Source organism: Varroa destructor, unplaced genomic scaffold (genome assembly GCF_002443255.2).
Source record: "Varroa destructor unplaced genomic scaffold, Vdes_3.0 BEIS01000004.1, whole genome shotgun sequence".
NCBI lineage: Eukaryota > Metazoa > Arthropoda > Arachnida > Mesostigmata > Varroidae > Varroa > Varroa destructor.
In genome coordinates, this window is record NW_019211457.1 from 31,208,918 (window position 1) to 31,226,104 (window position 17,187).

The window sequence follows — 17,187 nt, forward strand, 5'->3', positions numbered from 1 at the left end:
TGCACAAACTATATACATTTTACAGCTATGTACTGTTTTTGAGAGTACTCGGATCACCACTTATTGTAGCCTCCGTGGTGAGATCCATACCAACCTCTATAATGGTGAGTACTAAAGTGGTTGCCGGGACCGCCGTGATGAAGGCCATATCCGGAGCTGTCGTAATAACCTACTTGAAGAACCAGGCCCAAACTGAATTGCTATTCCAGCGATGGCCGTTGATCGGCATTCAGCACCAGCCGAATCTTTTGACCCAGTTCATTTATATCTACCTTGGTTCGCTGGCCACCCTTCATGCAACATACTCCATGTGGCGACTTCGGCCATCCGCAGGCTGAATTGTGTATTGGTCTCGTGCACTACGTCCATTGGAAATTTGACTATAGCGGTGAACGCCGTCACCAACCTCTAAATGGTAACAGAACTCGTATGACGGTGGAGAGCCATGGAAATCACTACTGTAACTTCGGCCATGGTTGCCATCATCGTAACCGTGGTGGAAACCCGGTCCAGTTAGTTCCCCAGGTCTTTGGCCTCTTAAATGTTCTGTGTATCCGATAGGAGAGGGGTTTTCCGGGACTGTAGCTCCCGTAAGATCCTCTAAAGCGAGGAAAGTCGAATGGTCCTAGAAACGGCTCTGTATGGTGGTCAAAAGATATTTCTTGATTGAAGTGTCTTGCTGAAGCAATTACTATCATGTAGACGAAAGCACCGAAAACACTAGAAGCTCTTTTAAAGGTCACAAATATTATTAGATAACTTCATTAAAAAACTTGTGTTGACCTGTTCAGATGTAGTGTCATGTTTATAATAACCAATAAATTATCACATTAGCCAGAACAGTTCTATTCAACCGCAGTCGCGGGCTTGAAACTTTAATTTTCTTAAATATTCGTATTAGCAAATGATATTTCGGTGGCTCGAGTTTACACTAAGGAAGGAGAACAATAAAAAAAAAGTAGCTTTTATTTAGAAAAGTCACATTTATTTTTATTCGATGTTTTATTCCGACTGCAGTAGCTTATCGATTGTTCGTTTTTTTCACTTAGGTTATCACATTTATGTTTACGAAATCAACTTCGTACCAGCACTTGTGAGAGTTTGTTCGGATATAATAAAGTCAGAGACTTGAAGATGTTCGCTGAGTTATTGACAACGCTAACGAACATTAGTCGTGAAGGCTCATCAATATCTCGTAGCAACAACATCTTAACACTATGTGAAAGTTTGTGTAGGCAGCACCCGTGAAGCCCGCTAACAATGCAGTTATCGCCTCGCAGAGAGGCATTTCAGATGCTGTTCACTCACTGCACTCTTTGTGTACGGGTTCTAATCCTCACCATTTTTACTCGCTTGGGCCTAGGAAGATCCATTGATACCGTTCGTCAGTATGTGACTCTTTATATATTTGCGCGGATACACTCATAATAGTTATTGTTCAATAGCGTTCATCTCATGCTGTGCGAGGGCGATGTGTGGGTTAGATCGTTGTCGGCCGGAAAGGTGCTTCCTTGAATTACCTTGCCATTGCTCGGATCTCGCCATGGCGCTACCCCGGACATCTGATACTTTTAGTGCTCGACAAACGGGTTTAAACGATATCGAAAAGATCGTTTCCCACTTCTAGAAGTTTTCTTTCTAGAAAAAAATCAATAGTTTGGCCATGCGAAAGCGGTATCTTTTTATTTGTTTTACTATGTGTTCTTGCTTTTTGATTGCTAATCCAATCTGCGCATTTGTCATTCTGGATCATAAGAAAATAATATGGAGTTCATAAGAAAAAGAAGAATTAAGAAAGAACTGTTTTTGTTTGTAATTAAATGTATTGGTTTAGTCTTTTTCATAGCTATCTCCACATTTCATCAAGCTGAACTGCAGAATAATGGTCTAAAAAGATTAATATTTTTTAGTTTTTCCCCCAGACGAAGAATCGGTAAAATGCTATATTAGCGTCTTCATGCTGCATGTAGATTCATCGATTAGTAATTGCTTTGATAATGCTTATAATTTACACTTTACACTGCAAGCTATAAGGAACAAGAAATTAAAAAATACATTTCTCATGCGATTTTCGAACATTACTTGATAATGTCGTTTCAAAACTTCTTTCGCCGGTTATGCCACCGGCAAAACTGGTCGAAGAAATGTACAACTGGGCTAAGCAGAGGGCTGTTTATCTAGAGCGGTTCTATTAGTGTAGGGCTCAGCCCCGATGTGAAGCAACAACCAGCAATTTTAAGCATCCATTACGTTATCCTTTTTGATTTTCCATGCATATTTATCTAGAATTCTGAGAGGTAGATCAGTAGGAAGTTATTTAAAATTTTAAATGTTGATATGGTTGCTACGGATAGAAAACCTCCAAGGGCCATCACAAAAGCAAAAAAAAGTGACAGCCACTCTTGTTATCACTGTGTTATAATATATACATCGAACATACACATTTTCGTAATATCCATTTGTCGCTTATCGCACTTAATTGCCCATGTAGTATATGACAAATATACAGTGTTCGGATTGCTTTAACCTAATTGAAAATGTCTTCAATAATATTCAAATCTCCTTAATTAATAAAAAATTATATAGAAAAATCTACGCTTGTGAAAGTTGCTCTCGATAGGTTCATATGCGTTAATTCGCCAAAAAAAAGCTTGAAACAAACTACGGCAATGTTATATGAACGGGATATCTTCAGTGAAATTTCATATCAATAGGCTACTATTAGTAAAACAAATAAGCTTGAGCTTGCGGCAGTAAATAGTATCGCATCGACCCATAATGTTCTGGTCGTATATTTCCGTAGTTCATAGTTTCACTTTGCGATTCTTCTGCCTGAGCTACGCATAGCATATATATAAAACTCCATATTATAGACATATAGGTGACTTTGTTTATAATTTGAGTATAATAATTAAGTTACTAATCAATAAATTTGCGGACGTTTAGTGAGCGGTGGGTTCGATTGGCAATCTCTTCTCGAACACTTTGCCTGCCCCAGAGAAGAAACTGTTACGTTAACCGTTGCAAATATTTAGAAATAAATATTTGCAATAGTTAACGTAAGTCCATAGTGTACCTAGACGTCGACATGTTTGATTGTCATCACAGTTCACTGTTGTTGCTCGTTAAAGTGTTGTCTAGTGTAACCGCGCAATCTAAGAAAGATAGTTAATTTGTGAAGAGAGTTTGGACGCTTTTCCTTCAGACGCGTCGCTGGCGTTGAGAAGGCAAAGTGTCTCACTGTGACAAAAACTCGCAACACCATATCCAACGACGAACCGCTTTTTTTTTTATATTGAATCCAATACTTTTCAGAAATCGGGCTTTCCCAGTGCAGTCGCTCGATTGCATCTATAAGTAACGTTTATGCGTGAAGAACGTTCAGATGTATGTATAAAAACGCGGATTCTGTTAGTCCCAATAGCAGTGGTTTAAGTAATGAAATTGATTTGTGTCTGGGTATTTTATACGCAGTATACCCCTACTAAGTTCCCCTATACCATATCAAAAATGTATTTAAGTTGTAAGTATTGAAAACGCTTTATAAGCCGACCTTTTAAGGATAATGAAAAAATCAAAAACAAAAGCTACGTTTTTTAGTAAAGTAGAATTACATGGAACGCAAAGCACACCTTGGAGATAGTTCAGAACAAGCTCACTGTTTGTTTGCGGGTCTCGCCAACGTTCTGCTTACCAAAGCATGTGGCAGGTTCTGCGACACGAAGTTCATGCTGCACTGCTATACTCCTTGCATTATATCACCGAACAAGCAATAGATACGTCGTCACGAACGATCTCCAGTCATAAATCACTTATTGAAGTCATCAGCCATATGGTGATAAGTTTTTTTGTGATAAATAATAGCGTAACAGAAACAGGATAGCACTACGTGAATATCGTAAACGCTATGCTGTGAGGTATCACACTATTTTTTCTTCTTCTTCTTTTGCTTATTATTATTATGCGGATTATGAAAGAACCCGCGATTTCCGAAATCATGTAAAATATGTGTAATTGCGTCCATTAGACAGTTTGTCTACGACGTTTCCAAAAGCTCAAAGTACGTGAACCTTATCAAATGTATAGGTGCTTACACAATTCTAAACATTTTATTGATAGACTGATGATAATTTCGTCGTGTACCATTTGTCGATAGGCTTCTACTCCGAATGCGGTTATAGGAGTCAATGGATGAACAAGGTGAGACGTTACGAGCATGTCTGAGATCTCTGGTGTTTTTATACACACCGCACGCGTTCGGTTTTTCGAGAAACGAAAAAATAACGAGTCATCGTAATAGACGCAGCTTTCATTTCCGACATGTCTAGCTGTATCCACGTAGAACGATTGGCAGGTGCCTTTTCTTTTAGTCTTTATTGAACTCGTCAATACCCTTGTGTCTAAATGGGAACGTCTTGCGAAGAGCCCCGGTATCTTATTCGAAATACGGAAAGATGATTATTATAAATTTTCATCAACGTTTATTACGAGCAACTGTCTCTACTTCACAACATATTGGCCTTTCGTCACCTATTTTGACGAGTGAATTTCCGTGCTCTTGATTCTTACGGCGAACGCTACGCAAGTTTACATTTTAATGGGCATAGATGCTTCGGCTCTGGCCAAGCAGTTTGCCATCCGTTGTAATTACTATCTTCACTTCCAGAACAAACCCATACGACACAGCAATCAACTATGCGATCCAACAAACCAATCATTTATGACTATTTGTGTCCATGTGTATAAGTGGGAAACATGAGGTATGCACTCCCTCAGTACTAGACTTGTGTCTTCATAAGATCGGCGGCTTCGATAGCAAATTTTACCCCGAAGAAAACTGCTCTTTGGTACAGTCGGACTTCTTATAGCGTAGTCTACGTCACAGCCTGACGAGCGAGATTCAATGTTCAGACTTGTATCAGCTACATTGTATCACATGGCCCACACATTGACTCAGTTCCTGTCGAGTAATCAAGCCGCGGGTGCGCAAGGACCAACATCCACCTATCACATCGATACAGTCATTGAAGACAACTTTTATACTATTACGTGAACCTACGGAAAGATTAGAAAATGATTAACTAAAAGATACATCTGTATATGGACGCAACGATATATATATCGATCCGTTGATTGCCCTTGGAAACATGCAGGATAGATTAGCTCTGCGTAAGTAAACGGGAGCAAGCATTAGAATGACAAACTGAAAGTGACAACAGAAATTCGTGCGTTACCACTCCTTTCCGGCAGATGCAAGCCGCTCTTTTGTCCAATGCGTAAAGCATGCTCTGGCCGAGATGCTGGGTCATAACACTATCCACGTTATGTAATGCCGTTAATCGAAATTTAGCAGTCTGTTACTTTAACGATATATGTCTGATGGTGTTCGTATAGTATGCCGCTTCAGTCCTATCGACATGTCAACAACGTTCTGTCTACGCGTCCGTGTTTAATAACTGTATCGTCCACCACAATTAAAAAATCCACCAAAGACGGGTAGTTTAGGGTTATGGGATTAGACGCATTGCACCCGGTCGGCTCGAGGTAGCACACTCCAATATATCATCCGTGTTTCACAATCAGTTGATTGCTGCTTTTTGCTCGTTAGTGGCAACGTTGGCAAGGATCATCATAGTAACGTGGCAGATCGGACGTAAACAGTGGGAGACGCAAAGTTGAAAAGGTCAGTGTTTGATTAAGATATCTATCGTTGCTACGATTGCTCTAGGCATTTTATTATTTAGAAGAACAATAAAAACAGATATATTTGCTTGTCCATTAAAGCGTTACCAATCATGGTGCAACAGCGGCCTATAATTGCGGTAGCAGACGGATTTAAGCGCGATTCTACGTGGTCCCATCCAGTAGGAAAACATCTTTTGGCTTGATGTTTCGATGCCAAACTATACTGAGAACAGTATACATAGACGTGTGCATCCATTAAATGTTTGCAAAATGTATGTTTACAGGTGAGCTTACTTCTTCGTAGCTGAACGATATAGCATGGACCTGATCAATTGGCTCTCGAAAACTTCTAGATGATAATGCGCACCATGTTCATCTCTGTCTGTTTCGACACACCCTACTAGTTCGACACGCCCGAGAGGACATGGTGAAAAGGTCAATGTAATCCTCGCTGCGAATTCGTAAAACACATCTGGTTATTAACACTCTTCTTTTCTGTAAACGATTGGTTTCCTTAGCATTGTATGGTTGATGGTTAAAATCCGATTATAGAAAGTGCTATGAAGCGTTTTTTTTTTTTTTTATAGAAACCGAATTAAAAGATGGTGTTGTTACGATGCAAGGAACGTGTCAGATGGTTGCTTGATGCACCCTGCAGACGCGTCCACAGGCATAAGCACATGTTTATCCAGATGACCAAACATCTATGGTAGCAATGATGTGGCACAAAGGAGTACGAATTACCTGCAAAGAAGCTACTGGCACGCTTACCTTACCGTTTGTTAGAGAAAAATCTAGACCCTTTCTATTAAGATAGGTTAATAATGCCATATCGAAGAGGTTATTTCATTATTGTTTATTATAATCAGAGGAAAAATGGCTAGAAAGTAAGCAAAAGAAGGACGAAAAAGATCTAGACATACAAAGCATTTTTTAGTATTTTGGTACCCAGACGGGAGGAAAGTTGCATCATATCAGTCTCACTAATAAAAAATAATGATTTTGTACACAGAGACTGATTTCAGATATAAGTATAACACAATTTAAGGTGAGATATTTATATTTCACAACATTATACAGCCTAGTTATGCTATTTTATGTGTATAGTATTACGCAGTCTCACGGGGACTTATAAATCGAAACTAACTATCTAACGCTCTGAATTATGTCCTTAGGTTTCCACGGAAATCTGTTATCCTAGTACCTTAATTTGGCCGATTATTCATTAAGAAACAACGGTATTGCAAGCAAAGTTTTTTTTTTTTTTTTTTTAAATCAAAGGTCCTGATAGCATTTTATAAGTTGGTCAATTTTCAACTGATCTCCATGACTTTTGTTTGTTGCAGTTGACTCCTTATATTTATACGCCTGATATTGAAAATCAAAACATTTTATTTTTGTGTAATGTAGCAGCTGAGTCAAGAAAAACAACAGACAAAACTGTCAAATGGAAATAGAACGGGCAGATGAACAGGAAAGGTAAACTGATAACTAATAAGGAACACAGAAAGTGATATGGAATTAAAAAGGAATTCTATCTCAATTGCCCGGCGTCTGGCCTTTTCGTGAACTGAAGGGCAGGTATACTTAACTCTAATATTGGGAAAACTAAATACAATTATATTATAGAGGGTGTGTGGGATTATGCCAAAGAGAGGGAGAATAAAATATCACATTTGCTGTGCAAGCGTGAAAGAAGTCAGATTGTAGTCAGATAAATCTGAACGAAGATTCGAACGACCAAGAGATTCCAACGAACGATTGCGTAATAATTCAGATGCTACGGAAATCATCAAGAAGAAATTCGGCCACATGAATGGGAAATAAAATTGTTCATATAAAGTGTGGAAATTAACGGACGTTGGTTAAATTGATGTGCTAAGGCAAAGAACTTCGAGCAATAATGTTATGACATAAATTCATAAAGACCTCGTTATGGATCGAAAGTGATAAGCCGGAGCATTTGCTTACTTCTACAAAATGAATGCCATATTTCTTTCAACATTGCTAACTTATGCAGCGTAAAATATCATCAATTAATAGTAGGCTAATTCCGTGTAGTTTTCCAAGTTTCATCTAGTTCTTTGATGCAGTCCGTGAGAAGTTCGTAGATTCAGGTCTTCAGCTCCGCGTTACGGATAGGCGGTGCATTTGGTTGTCGAATAAAGCGAAGTTTCTGTGGAGGAACTTCGGGCGCCAACAAGCCGTCGAATTCATAGAACTTAACAGTGTGGCCTTTGGCAGGCCTTACCTCGAAATGCTGCAAGTACCTCACTAAGAATGTGAAATAGCTAATGGTGCCAATCATTTTTCCATAGCAGGCTGTTTGCTCTCTGGAAAATATGTCCACGTAGGGCTTTTTTACAAATTTACCGCAGGTTCAAGGTGCCGTTCTAGTCGAAACACCGTTGGATCGTCAAACCGTTGAGGATTCAAGTTTTCGGTAGGGACAAAGCCAGTCATGTTGATTCCGGCCGGAATGGTATAGCCTGCAAGTGTCATGGGGGCTGTCGACTTTCGAAATATATAGGGTACCGGAGAGAACAGTCTAAATCGTTTGGTTGTAAATGCTTTCGTGAAGTGCATTTCGTCATAGTGGTCGAGAGAGGGAGGCTTTGTTCCGATGATCGTTTCGATTTCTTCGACAATTTTTCGCTGATATTTAGGATACGTAAAACTGATTCGATAACGTCTTTTGCGTCAGCTCGATCCTCTCGGACATTTCATTGGTCCTGCAGCTTTTTTAACAACTTCATCGAAGACTCGACGATAAAATTCTGCATTATATAGTTTAAGTAGATGGCGACCCATTCTGTAGATAGTTCCAGTGGATTCCTACTGGAACTATCTGCAGTATCATCATGACGAGCGGGGCAAACTTGACCACAAAATTTTGGAAAATTACCACATGTTGTAGCATGTTTTTTCTCAAAAGTTGCACCCACTGTCATGTAAACGACTTCCTGAATTTTGGCAAAATTAAGTTACTTATGAATATGCCGATCACGTCCTGCGCGTTTCTCGGCTACCGCAAGAAGTACATCCGCTATGTCTAACACCTTAGCTTCCATTTCGCGACGTGACAACGTATACATAGCTGCCACGGACAGTTTTCGATGCTCACGATGAGCAGATGTGAGTTCTTGATGTCCGCCATCAAAGTATACGTAATGTTTCTTTATCAGCAAGGAAAGATCCAATAAAGTTAAAAAATGGCGCAGATGGTCTGGATTGACGGTTGTTCTTCAACTGCATCTCTTGAATCGCATTAATTCGAACTAGTAGCCAAGTCAGGCAGACCTTTAGCATTGCTTTTGTCAAAAATCGGAAGGCCCATTTGAAAAGAGGTTGGTGTAATAAAAACACTGGCAAAATTCCAACAAGAGGAAGTGCGTACCACGTTGGCGCACCAGCTCTTGTTGTGTAACGTACTTTAAAATAAATATAGCCAGTTAGTATCAACAGCACAACCACAATGCACCAAGGCATCCTCTTCGGCGGAAGGCGATTCCGTTAGATGACAATGCTGACTTTCGGTATTGTGAATCTAATAACAAAACAAAAGAGGAAAGTGTACACCAAAATTGAAACCGTTAATTTAAAAAGAGTTTTCGACATTTTCGATTTTTACTAGCCAATACTGTTTTATTCAGATGACTCTATCGGCGCAGAACTGTATGAAAAACCCAGTACAATTTTGAAATACGTTTTAATTTCGAAGGAATTACTACAGTTCGGAAGGACTGCTATGTCTGAAACCGGGGATAACCGAGGCCAAATTTGCAGAAGAAACCGTTTGCATTGCTTTTTTCATTTTTGATATTTTTCCCATCTTTCAAGAACAAAAGTTATTACTATTAGCATCCCTATACCGATACGGTGGAAACGCATTTGCCTGCTGAACTTAAGGGCATACGGAAAGTACACATTCGAAGCAGAATGTAAGTGTGTTCCGTTTCGTGCTAGGGACCGGCCGTCTTAGGCAGTACTTAACGGCTATGCTGAACTTACAACTTCAAACATTTATTAGTGGAATCTAGTGGTGTCACTTATTGTTACCTGACTGAGTTCGGCTGTGTGCGCTTGTCTGGAAGTTGAAATAGTAGCGCAAGAAGTTACTAGGTACAATGTAATCTCTATATAACGAACTTCATAATAGCATATGTTTAGCCAATTTCGGCCTTTATTTGATCGGAAAACAATCTTTGACTCTTACGGTCCCCATTTTATAACATAGAAGCTTTGTTGCGACAATTGCTACTGTCACTAAAGGGGAAAACCAAGAAAGCGTAAGGCGGTCGTATTCAACCAAATAACTTATTTTTGCGAAAGTAACGCCATATGAAGGAAACCTTAGTTGATAATCAGTGTTTAGAGACCAACCGTCTCCATACCATCATAGTTCAGCTTTATCGACTAGACAAGCCAGAATATCGGTTTGCTCGGTTAATTCATCCTTTGTCCCAAGTAGGGTCTTTTTCAAAGATCTGTTAAGTTTAGTGTTATTTTGAGTACCATAGGTGGGGTAACGATTTGCTGATTGATGCAACACTATACTAGGTATTACTTTCAGCTATTATGATTAAGGACTCGAATAGGTTCTGAGACAGTGAAATCGATAGTCTATCTGAATTCTTTAATTGGTTAGAATGAAAATTTGGTTTAAACTGGGTACAGTATCTTTCATTGGGTACATCGACGATCTGCATAGGAAAACCATTTTAGCTGTAAGCTATTTATCTCTCACAGGAAATTTCAAAAGATACGATCCTTTTGTAACTGCAGAGCTCGTTAGTTATCGCCTGAAGTTATTCCGAGACTATTTTAGACTGTCTTAAATCAGTGCTCTCGTCAGCTCCATCCGAGATCGCATTGTGATTGTAGGAGTGAGTAATTCAGGATTATATAGGCTTGTATAATAATTTTGATGCCTATGTAACAAATTCGTGTATGAGAAGATGGCTCCATTGGGCTAAAAAACTTCACACATGCCTAAAGATTAACGTAACGATTCTCATTGAACACAATTGCGGCTGATCCGAGCGGCCCATGTGATTTCAACTCACAAAAAATAGAGCAGTGGTAATATGATCACATTTATGAAATAAATTATCTTTTTTTTCTCAGTTCTATTTTCCTACCTTTAAGCTTCAGTTGTTGCGTATGGAACACAGCTACCAAAAATTATATCTCTTACTAAGCAATTGAAAAGACTGTCTCTGAATGTACAGGGTTTATTCCGAAATAAAGAGATGGCATCTTACTGTATAAATAATGAAATCCAATTTACTGTTGAAGGAACTCTTTGTCTAGCAACGAACGACACGACGGCAGTAAAAACTAGAATTTACAGCACTGTTACACGAATGACAGCGTATCGGTACTGCTCTCATAGGAAAGGATGAAACCGTGTCTTGTTTCCTCCTGGTTACGCGTTTTCGTTTTGACTTCGGCCTTCGTTAAAATCCCTAGGCCTCTAGAAACGAGCGCAAACATCAGACACTTGCTGGAATAATTTCTTGTGTACTATTATTACATAAGGTTTGATAATTATGCCTCTTTTTCAATGGTTGGAGAGCATGCGTCGGATATAATCGAATTATTCGGATATCCGAATCAGTGACGCCAGTAGTTTTAAGCTGCACTGCGATAAGTGGTTTCTGTGTAAGTCAGTCGCCTTCCACACCATACTGAGTTGAATTTTCTCATTCAAGAGGATGCGTAACTTTACGCTTCCCAAGCCAAACAGTAGTGTTTGTCCTATTGTTCCTGCCAAGCGAAACAATTTTCTCCTTCGACTGTCGCAAGACGTTCAATTTTTTTTTCTTTAGAAGAATTATTTGGCATTTTTGTTTTTACAAAATATCAATACTTAATTTGCACTTGAATGAATTAAAAACAGACATAAAATATCCCATCATAATCTTACCAAACGCCTGTACAAAGCTGCCTTGTCTGCTATAGCTTCCGAGGCCAGCTACTTAACATAGCGGAATTTTTCAAAAAAAAAAAAGAAAAGATTAGAGTCACAGAAATTAGATTATTTTAGTTTATACTAAGATGAGAACTTCCACCCCGCTCTGACAGGAAAAACATCCTTATTTTAGGACTGGAATCACTGCTACGACTTCAAACTAACTGATACGTATGATGCCGCCTAACCTATAATGACTGAGTAATTTAGACACTGGTCTGGTAAAGCGTATTCGCTTTCCCTGTTGTTATTTGAGTGTTTGCTCGGTTATGGCCGGCGGAGCTAGCGGTGTCGTATGTGAGCCTGTCAGACGAACTTAAAAAATTTTACTTCTTTTAGGAAAAATCAAAACGTTAGAACTTGTGGCGCACAACTTTATTTTGTAGCTACCAGCTGCTCAATATCGTTATGTAAGTTTAGGATAAATACGATGTGGAGCTGTTATAATAAATTTTGTAAACCCGTACCATGTTTATTCAGTAGAAACTAACCGCGTTTTGCCTGAATACGGGTACTCATAATTTTTAGTCTTTTAATAAAACTAAATACCTTTCGTGCTTTAACTTTAATAGCGTATCTCGTGTTGTATACGCATTATCTGTTTTCATTTTTTTTCCTATTAAGTTTTATTATTAATTACAATTAAGTAAATTAGGATTTAACAGTAATTAATAAAATTGCATTTGTTATCTAACTACATGACGGTAATTTTGGACACCTGCCTCATTAATCTTCGTTGCGTACGAAAAAGACTACTTGTATTTGATGGGAATGGAAGAATCTAGCAGAGTGCTCAATAGGGACATCATGCTCTCCAAGAATCTATATACTGCCCATTACGTCGAGCATATAAAACTATACAGTAGAAAAAGTCTGACAGATAAGATAAAGTAGTGCATTTCTACGACAATGGTATGCTACACACGGTAAAGGTCGTATCAGTGATGATAGCTTAAGCGCGAACCATATTTTCGAAATTTCGTACGGCAGCTGCCGCCTTTCCCGACTACTGGCAAATGAAACCTGTGACAGCTTGCTAGCCGAGTTGTTTGACGCCATGTTTTTCTCTCTTCTCTAGCTAAGTGAGAAACAGTATATCTGTTAATATAAAAATGAATCATAAAATAAAGGTAATGAAATATACGAAAAAGTACATTGGCACTTTTACGGCGAAAAGAAATATATACATTGATTAAGCAGAGGCCAAATGTGAACAGGATGCCAGCAAGAATATATACCATTTGGTTTTTTGCTAAAATTGCAACAAAAAACCATTATTATGTTACAATAAACCGAATATTCGCGATCATCATCATCAATAATTTTAGCTAACAAGGTAACATTTTGATTTGATAACAAAACGGCCCCCAATCAAATAAATTGATATTCAAAGATATCAAATGCGTTTCATAAACGAGATTATTAAAGGTCATCGATGAAACGTAATCTGGGCTTGTGCATCTAATTTTTTTTTACCTACTTTTACATAGAAGCATTTCGCTCACACCGGGTACATCTAATAAACACTGTGTTGTATTGTAGTGGCAAGAAAAACGTATCGAAAGGCTAAAGTTGCCAAGGATAGCTATTTTATAAAGTAGCATCAATTTTTTTCTCGTAGGCCGATTGTCTGACGAATGACTAGGCCTTTGGGCTATAAAGTTGCTATGAAAGGAACACTTGTTGTTCGCGCTGCAGAGTCTCAAGTTGGGTGCCAAATAATAATTGATGTTAACTAAAGTAAACCTATTTGTTATCTGCTGAGGGAAAATCTCTTCTAAAAAGCTGCAGAGATAAAGAATAATTGCTCATCTAATTCATCTATCGAGGCTATTTACTGTATAAAATTTGATAATTGAAGCATGTGATTTTCATTCTAAAGTGGTCCACTGAAAGTTACACGAATATATCACTATTTTTAAAATTTAAGCAAAAAATGATTAGAAAATAACTGTCACGTTGTTCTAGCTGTCCACCAGCAAACAGTCAGAAGAAACTGATGTCGGTCATAGACCACAGCTACCCTCTGTAGATCTTCAGGAAAATCACTAGCCTTACCAGTCAAATGACAAGGAATATAAGCTATTTTTCTACAGATTTTTTAAAAATGACAATCCCTATCAAGTTGGTGGTTCACTCCGGGGACATCGAATTGGTCTTTGCAGTTGAAAAACATGAATTGATCAAAATCGCTGGGTTTCGATAACTTGTCAGCGCAGCTCACACCGCCACAAACGTAGTACCTTCTGCAGCGACCAAATGTTCATTCTACCGATAACCTAATCACGTAAATGGGCTGGCTCTACTTGGATTGTTATAAATGGAACACCGAATTCAAACGACCTCTAATGGATGTATCGATTTGCTACAAAGAATGACTTTGATGACTTCTTACGACGCTATTAATTGTATTCAATATCACACGATTTGATGGGCCAGTAAATCACTGTCTTTCACCGTGGCTATCTTTCAGGTTGACGTGGAAAAACCAGACACCCTAAAGCTTCTCCGTATTCTTATATCTCATAACGTTTTGAGTCTCCGCTTTTGTTGACCTAACTTGTGCTACTAATCATACCGGAGGAGAGTAATAAAAAAAAGTAAACCAGATAAGGGTTTTTTATGGGTTAGACCAATACAACATGCACTTCGCGCATGAAGTTGCTTTGAGGAGCGTTCTTTCAAAGGTTCAGCGTTACCATATCCACTAGAGTTCTACCAGAGTTAGGTCCAAGAAAATCAGTGGGATTTCTTCTTGAATGACCGATGTGTGCGGCAAATATAATTAGCTGGCTTAATAGAATGGTTATACCGAGTACACTTGTGTTAGGTCTTTTTGTGACTTCAGCATCGTGTCTAAGATGTGTTTATATAAATCTCATTTACGCGGAAACATAGCAAAACTACCATTAAAACCTGGTAAATAACTCTACGCCTATGCTCTTATAAACCACTGATGATATAGGAAATGAAAAAAAAAAAAAAAACTGTGCCGGTATGTGAATGCTACCCGTGTAAAAAGTAAATCGAGAACTTTTTTTTTTATAACGGTATAAATTTAAATTCTATTTACGACGTCATATAGAACAGAATACAAATAAACGGAAAAGCTCAGAGCCGATTTATCAAAACCATATTACGAGTACGAGCCAATATCTGCAATAAATTTAAGGAATATACTACTTCTCACTCTGTCTGTTTACGTTGGTACAATGTCTGGCAGTCCAGCACAAATCTTAATAAACATAGTAATTGAACAAAGAAGGCTGCAATGCACCGGGGTAGCCTATTATGTTATTAAATATGACATATTCTAATATTATTCGAAATTCGAATATATCTTGATCAAACGTGCTCTCCTTAAATTGGATGACATCTTCTGGAACCTGTATGACAGCCTCGCTAGCATACTCGTATAACGTATAAATTTCAATAGGATATAAATCAAATAGTAGTAATAGCAACAGCCTGCCCGGTGATGCCCGGTGAACTCCCTGCCAACATTCGTCACACCACAACAACATTGCCGGCTCACGTATATTATGCCGATACGTTGCTTGGCCTAACTGCAAAATTTCGTCCACTATGCTGGTTTATCCTTCAACAAACATCTGATTATTGTATATATAAACGAAAATTACATATATCTATGTTTTTTTTTTTATCTCAATTCTGCTAATGACAAGGTTGCCGAAGGAAGATCTTGAATTTGCACGACGCGACGAAGCGAAAGGCTTGATACGGACACACCAATGTCGGTCACTTTCTAATTGTCGAAAGAAAGCGGGTAGCGCTATGAATCAGTAAGATTATCTAAGTTCGAAACGGTGTGAATATATAATCTAGTGTCGAAAAGAGCTAGCCATCGAAAAACGCACACCTATTATAGATGCAATTTCATAGCACAACCCCCATTGCCTTGGCCGCGCGGTTATAGAGTGCGGAGAAAATATGCTCAAAGTTGGTAAAGCCTTAAACTGGCCATAAAGAAGAGCGACCTGGCCACAAAGTTCGCGATTAGCTTTTCGAGAAGACTATCACTGTTTTTATATTAAGAAAATCATCATATAGAATAAAAATAAGCCGGATTACAGAATGGACATATTTGTATAGTGTATTTGTTTTTTTAGAAGCCAGAAGATAGCGATAGAAGTCTTAGAGCAGAAGCCAGAAATTTTATTTCGTTACTCTTTCTCCCCAGGTAAGATAATTTACTATATTATGTATAACTCGGACTGTTTTATTAAGCGATAAATGAGATTAATGTACTCGACTGCTTCGGAAAAATTTCTAAGTGATGACTGGTTTTTATTCATTGCTTTTTGTATGACACTGAAGATGAACAATGTTCTAGTTTGTTCTTGTCATAAAAAACAATGTTTAGTGTAACGAGAGCTATACTTACAGACTAAATAGGCCATATACTAGTTGTATCGCTAAGCCAGACACGATTTAGCAGTTTCCCCAAGCCTCAGAAGACTCCAGTTTAGATTACACAGCTTTCCGGGTTTTTCCCGTTTCTTCAACGCACTCCTGTACGATCTTGAATAACGTCTAGGTGGGGTATTAGATCGTCGGAAAAAAAACAAAGTTTCTGGTAAGCAACTTCCAATTCTATGAAACCGCTAGACCCGCGTAATTTCAATGTGTGGTTTTTTTTACTAATCGCACTTCAAGGTGCTAAAAAAATTTAGCTAAATATATGAAAATGCTAATAGTTGTTAGCTTTTTCTAGGGCAGGCTTGGCGTCCTCTCGAAAACACATCCACACTGGAGCTTTTTGAAGTTGTTGCAGCCGCCAAGGTATCACTTCGGTTCGAACATCTCTGGATTTTTGAAATTATAGGTATTCCAGTTCTCTGATGCAGCAAACCAATCATGTTCGTGCCAGCTGGAAGGTCATAGCCTGTGAGTGTTGCAGAAGCCGTGATTTTCCGAGTGATGTGCGACACTTCGGGAACCATTCTGTAGAGTTCAGCTTTGAATGCGTTTGTAAAAAGCATTTTTCCAAATGCTCGATTGAGGCAGTCTTTGCCCCCTATGACTGAGTCAGTTTCGTGGAGGATCGTTTGTTGATGGTGGGGACGTGCTGCTAAAGGTTGGAATAGCATTGTAAGTGGTGCAACCGACGTATCATAAGTAACAACGGTTATTAATGGGATCAACTCTCGAAGAAATCCACGAGCTTAGAGTAGCTGATTTTACTTGAAGGACAGCTTCAACGAAATCTTTCGATCCCGTGGCACGTCCCGTTCGTATCGTAATCGTCCAACGACCTCGACGAATATCTGAGAGGCAAACTTCGTATTACATCTATTTGGTAAGTAATCAAGAAGTTTATGCGTTACTTTCATTGGAAATAGTCGTATAATAAACGAAATTATTAGGCTAAAGTTCACAATATTCTACATTGCACCAACGTGCGGCGACAAGTCCTTTCTTTCAAGGATCTTACCGACAATCATGTATAAAGCTTTTTGTACTCTGGGAGTAATTAATTCCCCACGAATGTGCCAATCAGTTCCTCC

The 17,187-nt window shown here is 38.6% G+C and overlaps 2 long non-coding RNA genes across 3 annotated transcripts; one reads left to right on the plus strand and one right to left on the minus strand.

Annotated features, from left to right (window-relative positions):
• Positions 1-3,807: 3,807 nt before the first annotated feature.
• LOC147756081 (uncharacterized) lies at positions 3,808-7,638 on the plus strand. Of its 2 annotated transcripts, none has more exons than XR_015325862.1 (3): positions 3,808-3,917; positions 5,609-5,683; positions 5,970-7,638. It is a non-coding gene; the product is annotated as an uncharacterized LOC147756081 (long non-coding RNA). The 2 variants fall into 2 exon arrangements; XR_015325861.1 differs by lacking the exon at positions 3,808-3,917 and adding an exon at positions 4,999-5,169.
• LOC147756082 (uncharacterized) lies at positions 4,456-5,373 on the minus strand. Its single transcript, XR_015325863.1, has 2 exons — positions 5,235-5,373; positions 4,456-5,004 (listed from the first exon to the last, which is right to left on the minus strand). It is a non-coding gene; the product is annotated as an uncharacterized LOC147756082 (long non-coding RNA).
• Positions 7,639-17,187: the final 9,549 nt, after the last annotated feature.